At 51.5% G+C, this 17,128-nt stretch overlaps 1 protein-coding gene and 1 long non-coding RNA gene across 5 annotated transcripts in view; one reads left to right on the forward strand and one right to left on the reverse strand.

Moving 5' to 3' along the window:
• Ninj2 (ninjurin 2) overlaps nucleotides 1–17,128 on the forward strand; it is an 89,539-nt gene that overhangs the window by 64,141 nt on the left and 8,270 nt on the right. The gene's annotated exons all lie outside the window — the stretch shown is intronic.
• On the reverse strand, nucleotides 4,557–16,721 carry LOC132654097 (uncharacterized). The gene is made up of 3 exons (XR_009591780.1): nucleotides 16,547–16,721; nucleotides 6,118–6,251; nucleotides 4,557–5,376 (listed from the first exon to the last, which is right to left on the reverse strand). It is a non-coding gene; the product is annotated as an uncharacterized LOC132654097 (long non-coding RNA).

Consider the following 17,128-nt stretch of genomic DNA (forward strand, 5'->3'; position numbering starts at 1 on the left):
AACTTGCGGACGATACAGTGGTACCCCAGCAAAGTAACAAAATTCTGGGCGCTTTCTGCTGATTACTTACGATTTTTTGCACTAAGGTGAAGTGAAAAACCGTAAGCTGAGGGCCAGCAAGATGGCTCAGGGAGGAAAAGCACTTGATGCCTCTGGATCGGACGGCAGAAGGAGAAGGCTGGTTCCTTCAAGCTATCCTCTGACTGCTGCAGGGGCCGGGCCCTGTGTCACATGTGTGCCCCCCCACACACACCATACTCACAAACAATAATAATAAGACACTCTTTTTAAACGTTAACTCAAAGCTGAGTCATTTAAGTCAGGAAGCTATTATATAAAATATCTCCTTGGGTTTATGTAAGGTGATACTCTGTTTTTATACTGTTTCTCGGACCTACTTTCAAGTCAGCGTTCGTCTATGTCACTGTGTTCTCAGTGGTGGAGTATATAATGGGAGGCATGACAGACGCCCCAATGGCCCCTCCGTGAGGGGACTAATAGAGGTACTTCCCATAAGCCCTGTGCGCACGCGAGCGCGCCTCTCCTTCAGCCTCCGCAGGGAGGCACTGCAGCTGTCCTCATCTTAGACACGGAAACGGGGGCGCAGACAGGCCAGCTGACTTGTCTAAGGTCACGCGACGTCGGAACCAGACGGTCACCCACGAGCCCGCCACCTGGGGCGTCTTTGAAACCCGCTTCATCTATGACAGCGTTTGGACTCATCTCAGACTGTCGCCATTTCTAGCCCTGCCAGGCAGCGTGCGTCTGTAATCCCGGCCCCAGGGAGGCCGGAGCCAGAGGGTCACCCCGGGGTCAAGGCCAGCCTGGCCTGTAGAGTGAGTTCCAAGCTAAGAGAGAGAATTTGAACTCACAGATACATGCAGCAGGTGTTACGTATATCGCTTTACTCAGAATATATATATATTATATATAATATATTATATTATATAATATTATATTAAATATATATATAATATTTGTGATGGCATTTCATTCACTTCCCAGCCTTTGTTCTCTGTGGCCCATATCGGCACTGGGCATCAGTCAGTGCAAAGACTCACAGCTGATCCAAGTGTCTCCTCAGAGAATGTTGTGGAGAAGGGACAAAAGGATAAAAAACGGTGTAAAAAGCTGGGCAAGAGTGCTCTGAAAGTGTCCTCTGGACAGGACATGCCGTTGCACCCACAAACCTGCTGCAGCTGTGGCTACCTGCACAAAACTGCATTTCACCTTGCTTAGCAGAGGGGCCCACGAGACCCCACCCCTCGCTGGAGGATTGCCACAGGTTTGAAACTAGCCTGGGCTATTTAGTGAGCTTCACGCTGGCTTGGGCTACACTGTAAGGTTGTTTCCAAAGACAGAAAAAGAGAAAGAGAGAGAGAGAGAGGGAGGGAGGGGGGAGGGAGGGAGGGAGAGAGGAAGGGAGGAAGGGAGGAAGGAAGGAAGGAAGGAAGGAAGGAAGGAAGGAAGGAAGGAAGGAAGGAAGGAAGGAAGGAAGGAATTCAGTTCATATGCTCATATTCCCCCTCTTCTAGTCCTGGGCATCTTTTGCATCGGCAGCTTTCCCTCTTCTGGACACACAATGCCTGGTTTTCCATGTCCAGCTACTTAGCACAGTGCTTTCACGCTCCGTGCCTCAGCCTCCTGAAGAGCCGCACTTTTCAAAGAAGCAGTGAGAGTATCTTGTCTTATTCCTAATCATACCAAGAAGCTTCCAGGCTCTTTCTATTCGGTATAATGCTAACTGCAGGGACGACGTAGCCGATCTCTACCACCCAAGTGTTGGGATGACAGGCTTTCACTACCGTGCCCATCTCATGCAGAGGGTTGAACCCAGGACCTAGTGTGTGCTTGGCAAGGACTGTACCAACTGAGCTACATCCTCAGCCTGTTTTCCTTTTCTTTTTAATGAAAAATAATGATCACATGTATTTGTTGAGGTATCTGTTCTGCGTGGTGGGTGTTGAAAGTGCGAGTTGTGCTTGCAGAGGTTAAGGTGCTGGTCTCCCTCCACTGTTAAGGTTCTGGGAAGAAATCTCAGGCTATCAGGTTCGGCAGCACACGCTCAGCTTATACCCACTGAGCCATCTTGCCGGCTCTTTCCTTTTCCTTTTTCTTGATTATGTTTACAAGTACAAGGCTTATTTTTTTTTTAAGTCTATTCTAGCTGGGCAGTGACAGCACACACCTTTAATCCCAGCACTTGGGTGGCAGAGGCAGGTGGATCTCTCTTAGTTCGAGGCCAGCTTGGTCTACAGAGCGAGTTCTAGGACAGCCAGAACTACACAGAGAAACTCTGTCTTTCAAACCAACAACAACAAAAAATCTATCCCAGAGTCCTCTTCAAAATCACTACGTAGTCAAGCTCTCCTCAGACTCATAGTGATCCTCCTGCCTCAGCCTCCCAACCGAGTGGCTTACTGGACACGTTTTCACTTTCCTTCGAGTAGATACCCAGGAGTGGTCACTCAGGTGGAACCTTTTGAAGAAGCGTGGCCTGTCCTCCACAGAACAATCAAGGCAAACGTGCAGCGTTGGCCTCTGTCCCCCACAGGTACATCCTCAGACGTGTGTGTGCACTCCCATGCACTCATGCACAGACCCATGTAAATACGTCCACATACCAGGCACACCAAGAAAAGGACAAGGAGGAGTTGGAAACCCATGTCTGAAGCTGGGACACTGGAAACAGGTGGTCAAAAGGAGCTGGGGTGCGCTTCCTCAAGAACACAGGCACAGACTGACGATACACCGTAATGTTTCACTACGCTGAGGGCAAAGTGCCTGTAGTGGCGAACTGAGTCTTCAGCGCGTCACTGAACACAGAGTCAAACAGAGTCTTCCCGAGAAGCCAAAGCCAAGGGAGAATTGGAGCCAGCTGTTCTGAACATGCAGACAGATGTGCTGGTGAAACAACTTCTCCCCCAAACCGACCCTGAGTTCACACACCACCCTAGATCTAGCCACTGGGCACAGGCCACACAGCAGACGGAGAAGCAGCAGGCCCCTGTGGGTGGAAGTTCAGGAGTGGTTCCGCTTTGGAGGCCCACAGGATTGTGTTCAGGATGTCATTCAGGCCCACAGCCTCTACAGGCTTGACTGTACATAAAAGCGATCCCTCAGTCGAGCCCGCAGCAGTCCCATCACTCCTGAAGCAGGAGGATGGCCAGCCCCCAGGAGTGTGGGGCGGCCTGGCCGACAAAGCTAAACTCTGTAGACGCGTGCGTACAGCTGGCTGGTTGGCCAAGACCTGTCGCTTCCTGTCCAAGATTCCGTCTCTTGCCCTTTCCATAGAAGGCTGATGACATGGCAGACAGCTCCCAGAGCAAGGAATTCAAAAGGCAGCAAAATGGGAACAATGCCTCCTCTGACACTGCCCTGGAAACAGCACAGCACCAGAAATACAGCATTCCTGTAGGTTGAGCAGATAAGCCGGATCCAGTGTGGGAAGGGACGGTCCTGGGTGTGAGTGAGCCTCAGGAGGTCATCTTGCAGGCTAAATACCTCACCATAAGTGGCCCTACAGGACAAGTGGCTTGGCTTGTGTAACTCCTAAATTGCAAGGTAGAGTAAGGGGAATTGAGACATAGTGGCCAACTGTAATGTGGGTGAATGGCAAAACAGCGCCGACTACACACATGACCACATTGCACAGCTGTCATGAACATCTTTAGGAGTTACGGGAGTGACGACGGTTTATTCTGAACAGTCTAAAGAAGGCTGTAGGGGCTGAATTTGGTCCCCCAGAGTACTGTGTAGATCCGGAGTGTGGTGAAGAGGAATGATATCACGATCTGCCCTGTGTTGCTGTAACCGATGTCCTGTGCTGGGCACTTTACAAAGAACAGTGGTTGCCTAGAATGCTGACTACAGGCCGACAATCCTAGAGCTTTGGTGGTAGAGGCAGCAGAATTAGGAGTTCAAGGTCAGCCTGGCTACTTAGTGAGTCTGAAGCCAGCCCGAGCTACACAAAACCTTGTCTTGAAAAACAAAGGAAGGGAGGGAGGGAGGGAGGGAGGGAGGGAGAGAGGGAGGGAGGGAGGGAAGGAAGGAAAGGAAGAAGGAAGGAAGAAGACAGTTAACTCAAGTCTGTAAATAGTAAGGGCGCAGCACTGACATGGCTTCCGATGAGGGACTCACGGTAGATGGTACCATGAGTCAAGAAAGCATACAAGACAGAGAGAAAAGAGAGAGTATCAGCACTGAGTGTTAGTCCTGAGTTCAATTCCCAGCAACCACAAGGTGGCTCACAACCATCTATAATGAGATCTGGTGCCCTCTTCTGGCGTGTAGGCGTACATACACTGTATATATAATTAATAAATCTTAAAAAAAAAAAAAAAGCGGAAGGGGGTGAGGATACACCAGGCTTATAACAGTTCGTTCTCTTCCGCCTACTTATCTATAAATTTTATTTTTTTATTGAGACAGGGTCTTGTTATGCAGCCCAGGCTGACGTCAAATTCATAATCCTGCTGCCTCAGCCTCCCAAGTGCTGGCATTATAGGCATGCACTTCCACATCAAAATTAATTTTTTTTAAATTTTAGTGCCCCGAGTCAAGAACCTGGCTGCCTCCACCAATGCGGGCCTCCAATCCCAGCTGCCCGAGGGACAGGGGTCAGGAGGGTCTCCCCGGCACCGGAGGCTGAGGCAAGCCCGAGCAACACAGTGGGGTCCCACCTCCTACAAAACACAGACAGAATCAGGAATCCAGGAACAAATCAGTGCCGTTCAGCAAGCACCGCCTCCCTGAAGAACTGGACCCGGGCGCCAGTCAGTCTGCCTCGGAAGGCCGGAGAGCGCTGTCCTTTTGTGCAGGATGGTTTTGTTGGATGTTTCCCGAGGTGAGTTAGGAGAGCTGGGTGTGACAGTACAGCATGGAAGCCCAGCTGCGAGGGAGGCTGAGGACTGTAGGTTTGACGCTTAGCCTGGACAATTTAGTGATGCTGTCTCAAATCCAAAATGGGCCTGGGGCCGTAGCTCAGCGGCAGAGTGTCTTCCTGACAGTCTACAGCCCTGGGCTCCATCCTCAGGACTACAGAAGTGGGTCAGCAGGGAATCCCTTGACCTCCGGTGCCACGCCCCCGGTATCTCAGGACCTAGTGTGGTTTCATGACTCTGCACTATCTGTATGCCCTGCGCAACCTGGTGACGGACAGCCTGGCAGTTAGAGAGGCTTTGACAGCTTCATTTGCCCAATGCAGAAAAGCTGGACTTGATCCCGTTCGGATTTCAAAGTCCGCATCTTTCACTGGTTACAGATTAACTGAAGGTCATCACTAATGTAAATGGAGTAGTGTTTTGTTTTGTTTTGTTTTTTTGGCTGGTGCCAGAGGCTCCGAGTCTTCAGGTTCAAGTAGCCCTGGAGGGTTGGCTAGGCGAGGGAAATAGGGAGCTGGTAAGAACAGGGGAGCTTCTTTGCTCAAAACTGACCAATTATCTGTCAGTTCCCACCTGCCACTAGCCAGCTCACTCTGTCCAGAGGTTTTCCTGTTAGAATGGGGCCAGGCCTGCAGAACCCCCCCCCCAGGCCACTCCCGAAAAGCTCCAGGCCAGCTGCGTGTTAAGATAAGCTGAGCCGAGGGAGAGAAGCCAGGCCCTTGACGCCCTGACACTCCCTCACTGACGTCCACGCACAGCAGACACTGTCTCTCCAGATATACCCAGGGCTCAGCCAAAAGGCCTCTGGTTTTACGACCCCCTCTGTTGAGCTCCCGAAGCATCGCCCTTCCAGAAACTTCTGTCGTCAGGATTGCTCCCAACCCTCTGCCCAAGGTGACAGATGACAGTGTATGTGGGGGTCTTAGCTATTATGGCAAAGAAAAAGGATGGGCCCAGTGCCAAGGCAAGTTGTTGATGTGTGTGAAGGAGGAATGTGAGGGTGACAGGGCTATTTTTGCCCTATCAGAGGGCTGTCAGCAGGCAGGGGGGTGAGGGAGATGATGCAGGGCGCCCTGACATCAGGTACAGGCCTGCTGGGCCCCACAGCTGCCCTCATTGTTCACAGAGACGGCGGGTGGGAGGGGCCGTCGCAGTTCTGGATGCAGAGACAGGAGCAGAGCCACCCCCACCCTCCCGTCATCCATTTTGAACAGTAAAGACCCTTGCTACTCACCGTCGTGTTTTTTCTGTCTCTGTGGTAAAAGGCTTTGTCCTGGGTTCAGTTCATTGTCTGACAGAGGGGACAATGGCCCTGGCAGGCTTCTCGACGGCCTGGCACCAGGGCCAGCGGGGTGTCCGAATCAGCACCTGGCAAGAGTGTTCACACAGATTAACCTGGAAAGTTGCTCCCAAATGACATCCTGCTGGGGTGGCAGAGCAGGATGGGGGCGAGACTCTAGCCTGAGACACACAGGGGCTGTCTCCCAAGCGGAAGCCGAGTCCTGCTCTCTACCTGCCCTTCCTGGCGGCCTCAACATCCAGTGAGCCACTTTCTGCTTTCTAGGCCCCTCTGTGGACAGCCTCATTTTCATCCTCACCACCCCGGCATGGCCGCCTAGACTGTCTCTCCAGTCTGACCTCTGTGCGGCCTCCATCATGTTCCTTCTAAAGCACTACTGTGTGATCAGCTAGGCAGCACAGGCTTGCACTGCCCACTGAGGAGGCCGAGGCAGGAGGATCACAAATTCAAGGCCCATTGGGCACAGAGGAAGTTCAAGGCCAGACTTCGTGACTTAGTGAGACCTTATCTTACAATAAGAAGGGGTGTGTGTGTAAAAAAAGAAGGATGAGGATACAGTTCAGTAGCAGAGTGTACGGGAAACTGTAGGTTCGATTCCCAGTGCCGGAGGAAATAGAAAAAGCGTGTCACTCATGAGGAGTGCTTCTCACAGCTTGCCGCAGCAATGGCCTGACCTGGTTTAGTCTTCCACGTCTGTCTATTATGGGCTGTGCATCCTCAATTTCCTTAATCTGCGGGTTCCACACTCACGGATTCAGCCAAATAGTTACAGAAAGTATTTGAACCAATAGTATCTGGGAACCAAATGTGGGTCCTCTGCAAGAGCTTCAGTACTCTGTTGTTCTTGTTTGTTTGTTTGTTTGTTTGTTTTTGAGACAGGGATTCTCTGTGTAGCCCTGGCAGTCCTGGACTCACTTTGTAGACCAGGCTGGCCTCAAACTCACAGAGATCTGCCTGCCTCTGCCTCCTGAGTGCTGGGATTACAGGCGTATGCCACCATGCCCAGCTCATAACAGAGTTCTAATGACTTTTTCAACTAGATATATTTTCGGTGTCTTCCTGTATCTACACCCCATTCACAGGGGTCTTTCCACACAGGTTCTCACCAGGTGGGGAGATTCACACCTATAATTCCAGCACTCAGGAGGCTAAGGCAGTAGAGTGTTTATTTGTGTGTGTGTGTGTGAGTATGCACAGGAAAAGGATGTTAGATGGATTCCTTTATGGCACCACGGTTTATTACCTTAAGACAGAGTATCCCGACGAGCCAGAAGCTCACTCTCTGGCTGGCCAGCGAACTCTTGGGGTCTGCCTGTCTCTGCCCCCAGAGCTGGTGTTCAGGCACATGAAGTCATGCTGAGTTTTTTCTTACATGGGGGTTAGGGGTTCAAACTCAAGTGCCCGTGCTTTTATAAGATGGGCTTTTGCTACTGGGCTATCTCTTTGGGTTATCATATCTATTAATATGTCTATTATAGATTATTATGAAAAAATGAGCTCAGGGTCTATGCAGTGTTTGCCATGAAACAACTGTGTTCAAATAGTTTTAATTTTTGCACAGTGACACTTGCTGGTCTTTTCCAGGTACGGTGGCACATTCCTGTAGTTCAAGCTACTTGAGTGGCTGAGCTAGGCAGGTCACTTAAGTCCAGGAATTCAAGGACCTCCTAAGCTAGGCCTCCTTAAAAAAAAAAAAAAATATATATATATATACACACACACACACACACACACACACACACACACAGTTGTTGTTGAAGGCAAGTGTGGTAGCACATTCTTGTAATCCCACTATTCAGGCCAGGCCAACCTAGGTTACATACTGAGCTGCAGGCCAGCCTGGGCTACATAGTTAGCTCCTGTTTCAAAAACTGACAAAGAAGCAAACAAGGTCCTTTAAGGCTTATGGGTTTCATGTCATGCTTATAAAGTTTTCTTCATCCTGAGATTTAAAAAAAAAAAAAAAATATTCCCAGAGGGCACTGCTACTTTGGGAATTCTATGGAGGTGGCAGCTTCCAGGCTTTCACCAGAAAGAGAACCGTTAATAAAGGCAATGTGGGGAGGGCTCTTTTTCTTCTTTTCTCTCTGGTTTTCCAAGGCAGGGTTTCTCGGTGTGGCCTTGGCTGCCCTTGGATTTGCTCTGTAGACCAGGCTGGCCTCTCTCTCCCCAGTGCAGACAGAGATTAAAGGCCTGCGGCACCACCACCCAGCTCACTGGGGGTCTTTTTTATCATGGGGACTTCCCCTTTCCTCCCTGTTCTACTGTCTTATAAATTAGTTCGACTATTCACAGGCTAAGCTCCCCCCACCCCGCTGCCACCCCCCTAGCGTCTCCCCCCTCCCCCAGGCCTGCCTACGACACGTCACCTGGATGCACTGGCAAAGCTATCTCCAAGGCACTCCTCAGTGAACTGACTCCTCCGAGTCATGGCTTCAAGTAGTTTCAGGTAGTTTCCGAGCCTGTAACCTTGGGAGGCTGACACAGGACTATGCAGAGTTTGGGGGCCAGCCTGGGTTCCACATCGAGACCCTCAAAATGGTAAAAACCAACCAAACCAACAAGAACCAGAATGGTGAGCTAGCTAGCCCGCCCGCTTCTCAAACGGTTTCGCTTGTCAGTCAGTGGCAGGCCGCATTGCAGCAGCTCACTGGCAGACCTGGAAGGCCCGGTGTGGGGACTGACCAGCTGGCACCAGACATGAACCTTCAAAAGCTGAGAGAGAGAGAGAGAGAGAGAGAGAGAGAGAGAGAGAGAGAGGAGGGAGCAGCCTACTTGGTGGTGGTCCAAAGGGCATCCAAAGCCTCCCAAACTGTGGGAACCTGGTCTCGGTCTCTAGCTTACAAATATGTATTCGGTGCCTGTGACATGCTTGAGCCCTTAGCTGAGCTGGAAAACCCAGCGGCTTCTCCGTTTGGTTCCAGATATGACTGGCCGGACAGCCCCAGGTATGACTTCATTCCACGGGGGTCGCTGGCCTTGCTTATCCTTATTGGCAGCCTGGTCCAGTTCCCAGGTGACTGTGAGTCTGCGAGATCGCTCTTGTGCAGATGCCCTTTTCTGAGCAGTCCATGCGTCTGACACCCCCTCTCTGTACGCTCCCTGCTGCTAAGGGAACTAGGATTGTTCTGTCGCCGGGGCTTTGTGGTGGCTCCAGCGCTGTCAGCTTTCCAGGAGTTCTGCAGCCAGCCACTCTCACGAGACCCTTCACCAGAGGAAAAGGGACATCCAGCTGTCCGGGCATACACCCTCACTCACTCGGTCATCCAACTCAGCCCTGACCCACTCTGGTTTTGTTGCTGAGCCAGCCCAGGGCTTACACCACTCCTACTATACGCTGACACAGTCCCTGCAAGGGCTCAGCCTCCTGGGACAGGTTCTGATGACAGTCTCCCTTTGGTCACATTTGTCTGCTATTCTGGGCCCCTCCATCCTAGGCAGTTCTATCACCTGCATGTAACGTAAGGCCTTAGAGCTCCCTTCCAGGCAGATCTGAATGAATGCCTCTCCACACCTAGAGCCAAGGAACGGAGCGTTACAAGAGACAAAAGTGACTCCTTTCTGAGAACACAGTCTTTGAGGTGAAAGATCCCTGCAGAAAAGGCCCCTTTAACCCCAGCTTTGTAGCCCTAGCCTGGGGAGGATATTTGGGGGGGGGGTGCTGTGGAAACCTGAGCTCCAGTTTCAGCACACTTGCTGAGTGATGGTAGCTGTTTCCTTGTTTATAGAATAACAAGGTTGGACACAGGCTGCAAGCAATACCCTGTCCACACAGTTTGTGGGGAAGTGCCCACGGTTTGAAATGGAATGCTCTGAAGTGGGGTCAGCCCTTTCCAGTAAAAACGGAGAGATCGCCCCTCCCGGCTTCCACCTCTGAAGGTATCTGGATTTGTGCTTTTTATTGCTCCTTAATCCTGGCTCTTGAGAAAGGAGCCAAGACCTTCCTTCCAGTGGACATGGCTTCCCTAGGGCCTGTGGTCCTCTTTGTCCCAGATCCCTGACCCTTCCTTCTCCCTGCTGGTTTCTCTGGACATGCCCAGGCAGGCAGCCCTGAGACAGACCCCACACTGTCCTGCTCCATTTTTTTTTTTTTTTTTAAGAGTCAAGGTTTCACGTTGTAACCCAGGCTATTCTCAAACTCATGATCCTCCTGTCTCTGCCTCTTAAGGGCTGGTATTCCAAGTGTGTGTTATGTTCCTGGTCTCAAACATGTTAGATATATCAGTGATCTACTCACAAGCTCTATCACCAGCCCCAAACCTGGTGCTTTTTTTTCCGATGATTTATTTTTCATGTGCATGCGTGTCTGCCTGCATGTATGCCTGTCTTTGTGAGGGGGTTAGATCCTTTGGAACTGGAGTTACAGACAGTTGTGAGCTGCCATGTGTGTGTGCTGGGAATTGAACCAGGGACCTCTGGAAGAGCAGCCAATGGTCTTAACCTCTGAGCCATCTCTCCAGCCCCTGTGTCTGGCTTTTTTTCTTTTTTAACAGTTGGCAAGATGGCTCAGCGGGAAAAGGGGACATACTGCCAAGTGTAACCACGTGACTGGGACCCCTGAGACCCACACGGTAGAGAGAAGAAAATCTCTGGAAAGCTGCCCTTTAATTTTCCCATCCGCACCTAAGTAGATAAATAACTCACTCAATTGAGGAAAAGGCATGTATGATAGTTAATCTTAGCTGTCAACCTGACTGGATTTAGAGTTGTCTCGGACAGCACTGCCACATCTGTGCCTATGTTTCCAGGAAGGTTCAGCTGAGTGGAAAACACCCACCTCCAATGCAGACGGCACCGCCCTGGGGTTCCAGCAGCCCAGAGCAGCGCCCCTAGGTAAGGAGGCAGATGTCAACCTCGCATGCCCTCGCCTTCTAAAAATACAGAGGAACCCCGAGCCCTCCCTGTCACCGGCAGCTATCCAGTTGCTCCCTCTCTTCCACCCAGCACCTGCTCCCAAGAGCCTCCTGCTCGACAGCTGGCTTGGGCCTCGGACGAGTGCTGAGTACCAGCGTTCATGGTCTCTGCTTTCCGAGTGTGGACGCAACGGGAGCGCCTGGGCCACAGTCCTGATGCCACCTCTTCCCTGCCATGATGGACCAGGCTCTCAGACAGTAAGCCAGGACAGAGCCTTCCTCCCGGAAGTTGCTCCCTCTCGGGAGTTTGGTCAACAGGAAAAGTAACTATACAACATGGGAGCTTGGCAGGCTCCCATGTGCCCAGCATGCACGGGCTTCTGGGTATCATTCTCAATACCAATCAATAAACAAGGAAGAAAAAAAAACAGAGAAAGAAAAGGAATAAAAGAATCTGCCCATGGGGGCTGGAGAGATGACTCAGTGGATAAGAACACTGGCTGCTCTTTCAGAGGACCCGGGGTTCGATTCCCAGCACCCATGTGGGGGCTCACAGCCATCTGAAACTCCAGTTCCAGGGCATCCAATACCTCTTCTGGACTCTGAAGGCACCATATAAACATGTGGTATATAGATACACATGCAAGCAAACACTTCCACGCATGAAATAATTTTAAAAAAAATAGGGAAGGTTTGTGGTGGCACATGCCTTTGATTCCAGCACTCAAGAGGCAGAGGCAGGTGGATCTCTGGGAGTTCCAGCCTGATCTAGAAAGCCAGGGCTACACAGAGAATCCCTGCCTCGAAAAACCAATAAAATAAAATAAAATAATCCATCTTAGGCTTGGCCTAGAGATGAAACTGTTACAGTTCAGCCCATATCCTCTCAGACTCATATATGCATATAAATATTTTTATTTATTTATTTGCAAGTAGGATGATATCACTCTTTTGTAACATTATCCCCTCTTTAGCAGGTGACTAATAGAAGCCCCAAGTCAGGTGGCAACTGAGGGGCAGTGCTGAGTCCTAACTCCAGCGTCCCAGGTGTCCACAGCCCTCAAATGGGCTAGGGCTCCAACTCCAAATTAGCTAGCAGGACATATACATACATGGAGACAGAGCCCTGGTCAAAGAGAGGTTTCCTTCACATGCAGGCCCAAACCTGCCGTGGCGTCCCGAATTCCAGCCTGAGGAGCTGGCCCTGCCTGGATGCTCCGGAGTTCTCTCTTAGGCAAATCTGGCCTTGGTCTTACAGGAGTCACGTGGGGAGGGGGGGGGGCAGCTGTCGAGCAGAGGGCCTCAGGAAGCAGGTGCTAGGTGGCAGTCAGGGACCCTACAGGGAGCAGCAACCGGATAGCTGTGTGGTGACAGGCGGGGCTCCTGCCCCTCAGTATTTTTAGAAGGTGAGGGCAAGCAGGGTTGACATCCGACTCCTTACCCTGGGGCACTGCCCTAAGCTGCAGAAAAGCGTCTGGCCAGGGCAATGCCAGTGCTAAGGTAAGCTCAGCATGCACAGGTGACCCTCTGTCCACCTGTCTGTCCACTCCGAATGTACATGCTTGGCAGACACGCTGCAGGCCACCAAGGGCCTTGCTTCCAAAGCTCCAGCCTTCTACAACCAGGGCAAAAGACCAAGAGCTGTGAGTGGCAGGCAGAATGGCGCAAAGGTTAGGGGTCTGGAACCCTGGCCGCAGACAGACCTGGATTCAAATCTTGACTCTCTGTCTCCCAGCTGTGTGACCTTGGGCAAGTTAATCTCTCTCTAAGCTGAGATTTCCTCAGAGGGTTTTGATGAAAGATGAATGAGTGAACCCATATGAGGAATGGTGGTGCACGCCTTCGGTCCCTGTACTCGAGGAGGCAGAGGCAGGCCCCGCTCAGTAATTAAGGGCATTTGATGCCCTCTGAGAGGACTCACATTTGTTTCTTGGCACCCACATGGTGATTCACATCCACTTGTAACTCCAGTTCAGGGGGACCCGATGTCCCCTCTGGCTTCTGAGGACAGCAGGTATACACTTGGTTCCTGAAGGCAAACACTCGTACCGTTAAAAAAATATTAATAAAGCCTGGTGGTGGTGGTGGTGGTGGCACACGCCTTTAATCCCAGCACTGAGGAGGCAGAGGCGGGCTTATCTCTGACAAGTTTTCCCGTTGGTGGCCATGCCTGGAGGGAGACAGCAGCAGCGGGTTTGCCAGAGCCTCGTGGGGCTGTTTCCCAGGCGATCCCTTGACCTTGGTTAGGAAGCTACTTTGTTATGGGTTTGCTATCAGAATAAGCCCACTGGTTTCTGGTGAGAAGGAAGTCTTCCCGAGGAAGATTCCTTCCACCCGGCAGAAGCGGAGAAGCAGCAAGGCATTGTGGGGACTGGGGCTTAAGTCTGAGGGTCACCCAGCAGAGGTGCAGTGGAGGGGCCTACGCCGGATCCCTGGCTCCTGCGCACAACGCTGCCATTGCTTGCTTGTTCATTCCCTTCGGTGTCCCTCAGGTTTGCCTGCTGCATCAGGGGTGCTGTGTGCAGGGTTGGCTCAGCCACTGTGTCTTTGCTTCTCGCTGTGGCATTGGAATCCTGAGAAAGGAAGAGCAAGTCTCCAGCTGTGCCTGCTCGGAGGGGAAAGGATGAGTGCTGGATACGGGCAATTCAGGATCTGGCAGGGTCCTGCTGACTCAGGCTGTCAAGCCAATCAGAAGGGCCCTCTTTACCCCAAGATTTGAGCTGGGGACTCAATGCTCCCGGGACCCTCCTTTCTTTACCTCATCTATATCCTATCTCATCTATGGCCAGGACCACAGATAGGGCAGTAGACACTCATGTAGTCCTTGCAGAGCGAGCAAGTTGCTCCACTGATGAGGGTCATAGAGCCCAGCTCCTCTTCATTCTGTCTGTTAAGCTCTTTCCGAAGGAACGTATCATTCATTCACCCATTCATTGGCCACGTCAGGTGAGGTGCCACAGCAGTGAGCAGGACAGAGTCCATAGTCCCCGCAGCACCCACTGGCGAGGGTGTGGGCTTCCCACTTTATGCACTTTATTCCCTGCTAATCCTTGATTTCAGTTGAAGAGGGCAGGACACTGAGGCAGGCAGGATCTTTAGTGCATCCTAGATGCCTGTGCATGATGGGAGCTGGGGTGTGTTTGTCGGACTGGAGTGAGTAGGCAGGCTCTCCCAGGGCTGGGCGGGGTGGGAAATTCGCCACCTTCCCCTTTTCCCATCCAGCTGTCAGACACCATCTCCCTCTGGGCCTTCTCACCTGGACTACAGCCAGGAACTGTCAGGGCCTCTTGTCCTAATCACCTTACATTCCAAGCGAACAATTCCTGCCTTTTAAATGGACGCTCTGGTGGGGACACACCAAACTCACTCGCCCTCGTGTGCAACGGTGACTCTCGGCTTCGTGATCAACTTCTGGTTTTGTTGTTGTTTGAAGGCAAAGTCTTACGATGCTTCTTTCTTTCTTTGCTTTTTTGGTTGTTGCTGTTGTTCTGGGTTTCAATCTTCCATGAAGATTTGGGGAAAGCAAGGCTGGAAGGGTGCACTGCAGTGGTTAGAGAGCATCTCCAGCACCTGGGAGGGTCTCAGCCCTGGTGCAGGGAGGAGAGAAGAAAAAGGGGCCCCAGGCTCTCTTAAGCAAGGCAATAGCGTAGCTATGATGGCAGTAGGGGCAGAAGCTGCCAGAGCACTCTGGCTGCCGGTATATAAACGAAACACAGGTTTTGTTTAATTTGTTATTCTGTGAGAAAAATCTAGAAATACCACATTAAAATATTTTAGACTGGTTCTGTCGTTGAAGGTTTTGTTGTTTTTTTTAAAATTTATTTACTTATGTATATGAGAGTTCTATCTGCATGCACACCTGCAGGCCAGGAGAGGGCATCAGATCACATTATAGATGGCTGTGAGCTACCATGTCCTTGCTGGGAATTGAACTCAGGACTTCTGGAAGAACAGACAGTGCTCTTAACCACTGAGCCATACATATCTCCAGCCCTTGTTGGTTTTTGAGGCAAGGGCTCACTCTTTTAATTAGTTAATTAACATCTAGTTAATTAATTACCAATTAATTAATTAATTAACTTATATACATGAGTGCTCTGTTTTCATGCACACCGGATGAGGGCATCAGATCTCATTATAGATGGTTGTCAGCCACCATGTGGTTGCTGGGAATTGAACTCAGGACCTCTGGAAGAGCAGCCATCTCTCCAACCCAAGGTCTCACTCTTGAAGCCCAGGCTGAAATCAAACACCCTGTGTAGCCCAGGCTAGCCTTAAGAAGTCCTCTTACTCACCTCAGCTTCCTGAGTACTGGGACTGAAGGAGCAAGCCACCACAGTGGGCCTTTTGAGGCCTGTGAAACCTGGATGTTATGGCTTTAAGGACCCAGGTCCCAGGGCATGCCAGGGCTCAAGTCCCAATAACTCTAGTACTTAGAAGCTGGGTGACCCTGGGCAACACTACTGAACTGTTCTGACCCCCACTTTTCTGTTTAAAAAAAAAAGTGCTATTAAATACATTAAATGAATTAAAAGGCAAAATCAACCATGAAACTGTGTAGCACAGACACTTAGAAAGGAGAAGGCCTCCAGGGCAGCCAGGAGTCGGGGATAGGGCAACGGCCTTGCACTGGCATCACCGGGGCGCATCCCCATGAGTGTCTGATTCAGCCGTGAAACCAGAGAGTCTGCCTACCCAGCCGGACCCCTGTTGGGGGAATCACGCTTCAAGGGAAGTAAGTGGTCTGTCGCCAAGCCACGCCTCCAGCCCAGCACCTTCATGGGGGGGGGGGAGTGTGCTCCCAGCTGCTGCTGCTGCTGCTTCAGATCCGCCCACGCCGAGGACAAGAAAGAGGGCAGACTTAACGACTTCCATATTGGGCACACAACCCCTCTGACACGGTGGCTTTGGGCAGCTAACTTCTCGGAAGCTCAGTTCCTCACTTGCAAATCTGGGACTAGTTACACTCTAGGAGCTATGCGTGGCAGTCTTTATTTGACTATTACCGTTTACACCTTAACTCTGTCACTTGGCCCTTGAAAAGTGGATCAACCTGCAGTCAGCAGGGGTGGGCTGCGTGAACTTGGGGGCTGCGGCTTTTGGGGGAACCCCAGAGCCAAAGCGGTCTCTAGGACTAAATGCTAAATGGGTCTGGAAACCTCAGAGCAAAATGCGGACCCAGAAAGTGGGTGGGACCCAGAAAGGCTGGGGTGGGTACTGGGAGGAAGCAGACAGACTCTTGGGCAGTTTGTGCGTGGGTGAATCCACGGTTAACTGCCCCGAGTAGCCTTTCCCGAAGGCCACTGGCGACGTTCTGTTCGCAGGGAGGGTGGACAAGCTCCACAGAAAGAGTAGGCCGGGCCCGCCGGCATCTGCCCCGCAGACCCTCCCTAGCAGCCCCGCTCCACATTCTGCCTCGTCTAGTGAAGGCCCAAGCCCGTTGGCCCTTTGCATTTCACACTTGGGCATCAGAGGACTTGGATTCCGGGCCGGGAAGGGGTTGAGCTAACCTTGACTCCGCTGAGCTGTTTTCTGGCCTCCCCTGCTGGACAAGCGCGGCTCCGCAGCGCGTCCCCCGAAGGCCACGCCCCTCGGCCTAAGGGCTGCGGCGTGGAGGCCCAGGCCTGTGGCCCGGGACCAAGAGCTGAAGCCTCCCAGAGAGGCTGCACCCAAGCTTGGAGGCGCTTTACAGGGCCGCTCGGGGATTATCACCAGAATAACACGCAGAAGGCACCCCGCCCTGTCGCGGATTAGAAAATGTTGATTTTTTTAAAGGGCAAGACTGCTGCTCTTGGCATGGAAGGCCAAAGGCGGCAGAGAGGAGGCATGGAGCCTGCCCCAAACAGAAGGCCGCAGGTATCTGCACTTTTGTGGGTTTTGGCCTGAGGACAGTGACAGCACAGGGCCTGTCAGCCCCTCATGAGGGTCACAGCTGAGAGGGGTCCAAGGAGAAGACAGGTTAGGTTTTCCAACCCACAGCCCAAGCCACTCCCCTGTCCCGGAAGTGATGTCACTGATGCCTCACCCTGAAGATCTTTTGTTTAAAAAAAAAAAAAGTTGAAGAAAGTAAAATAATCTAATTTTGAGCTAGA

Source organism: Meriones unguiculatus, chromosome 5 (genome assembly GCF_030254825.1).
Source record: "Meriones unguiculatus strain TT.TT164.6M chromosome 5, Bangor_MerUng_6.1, whole genome shotgun sequence".
Lineage (NCBI taxonomy): Eukaryota > Metazoa > Chordata > Mammalia > Rodentia > Muridae > Meriones > Meriones unguiculatus.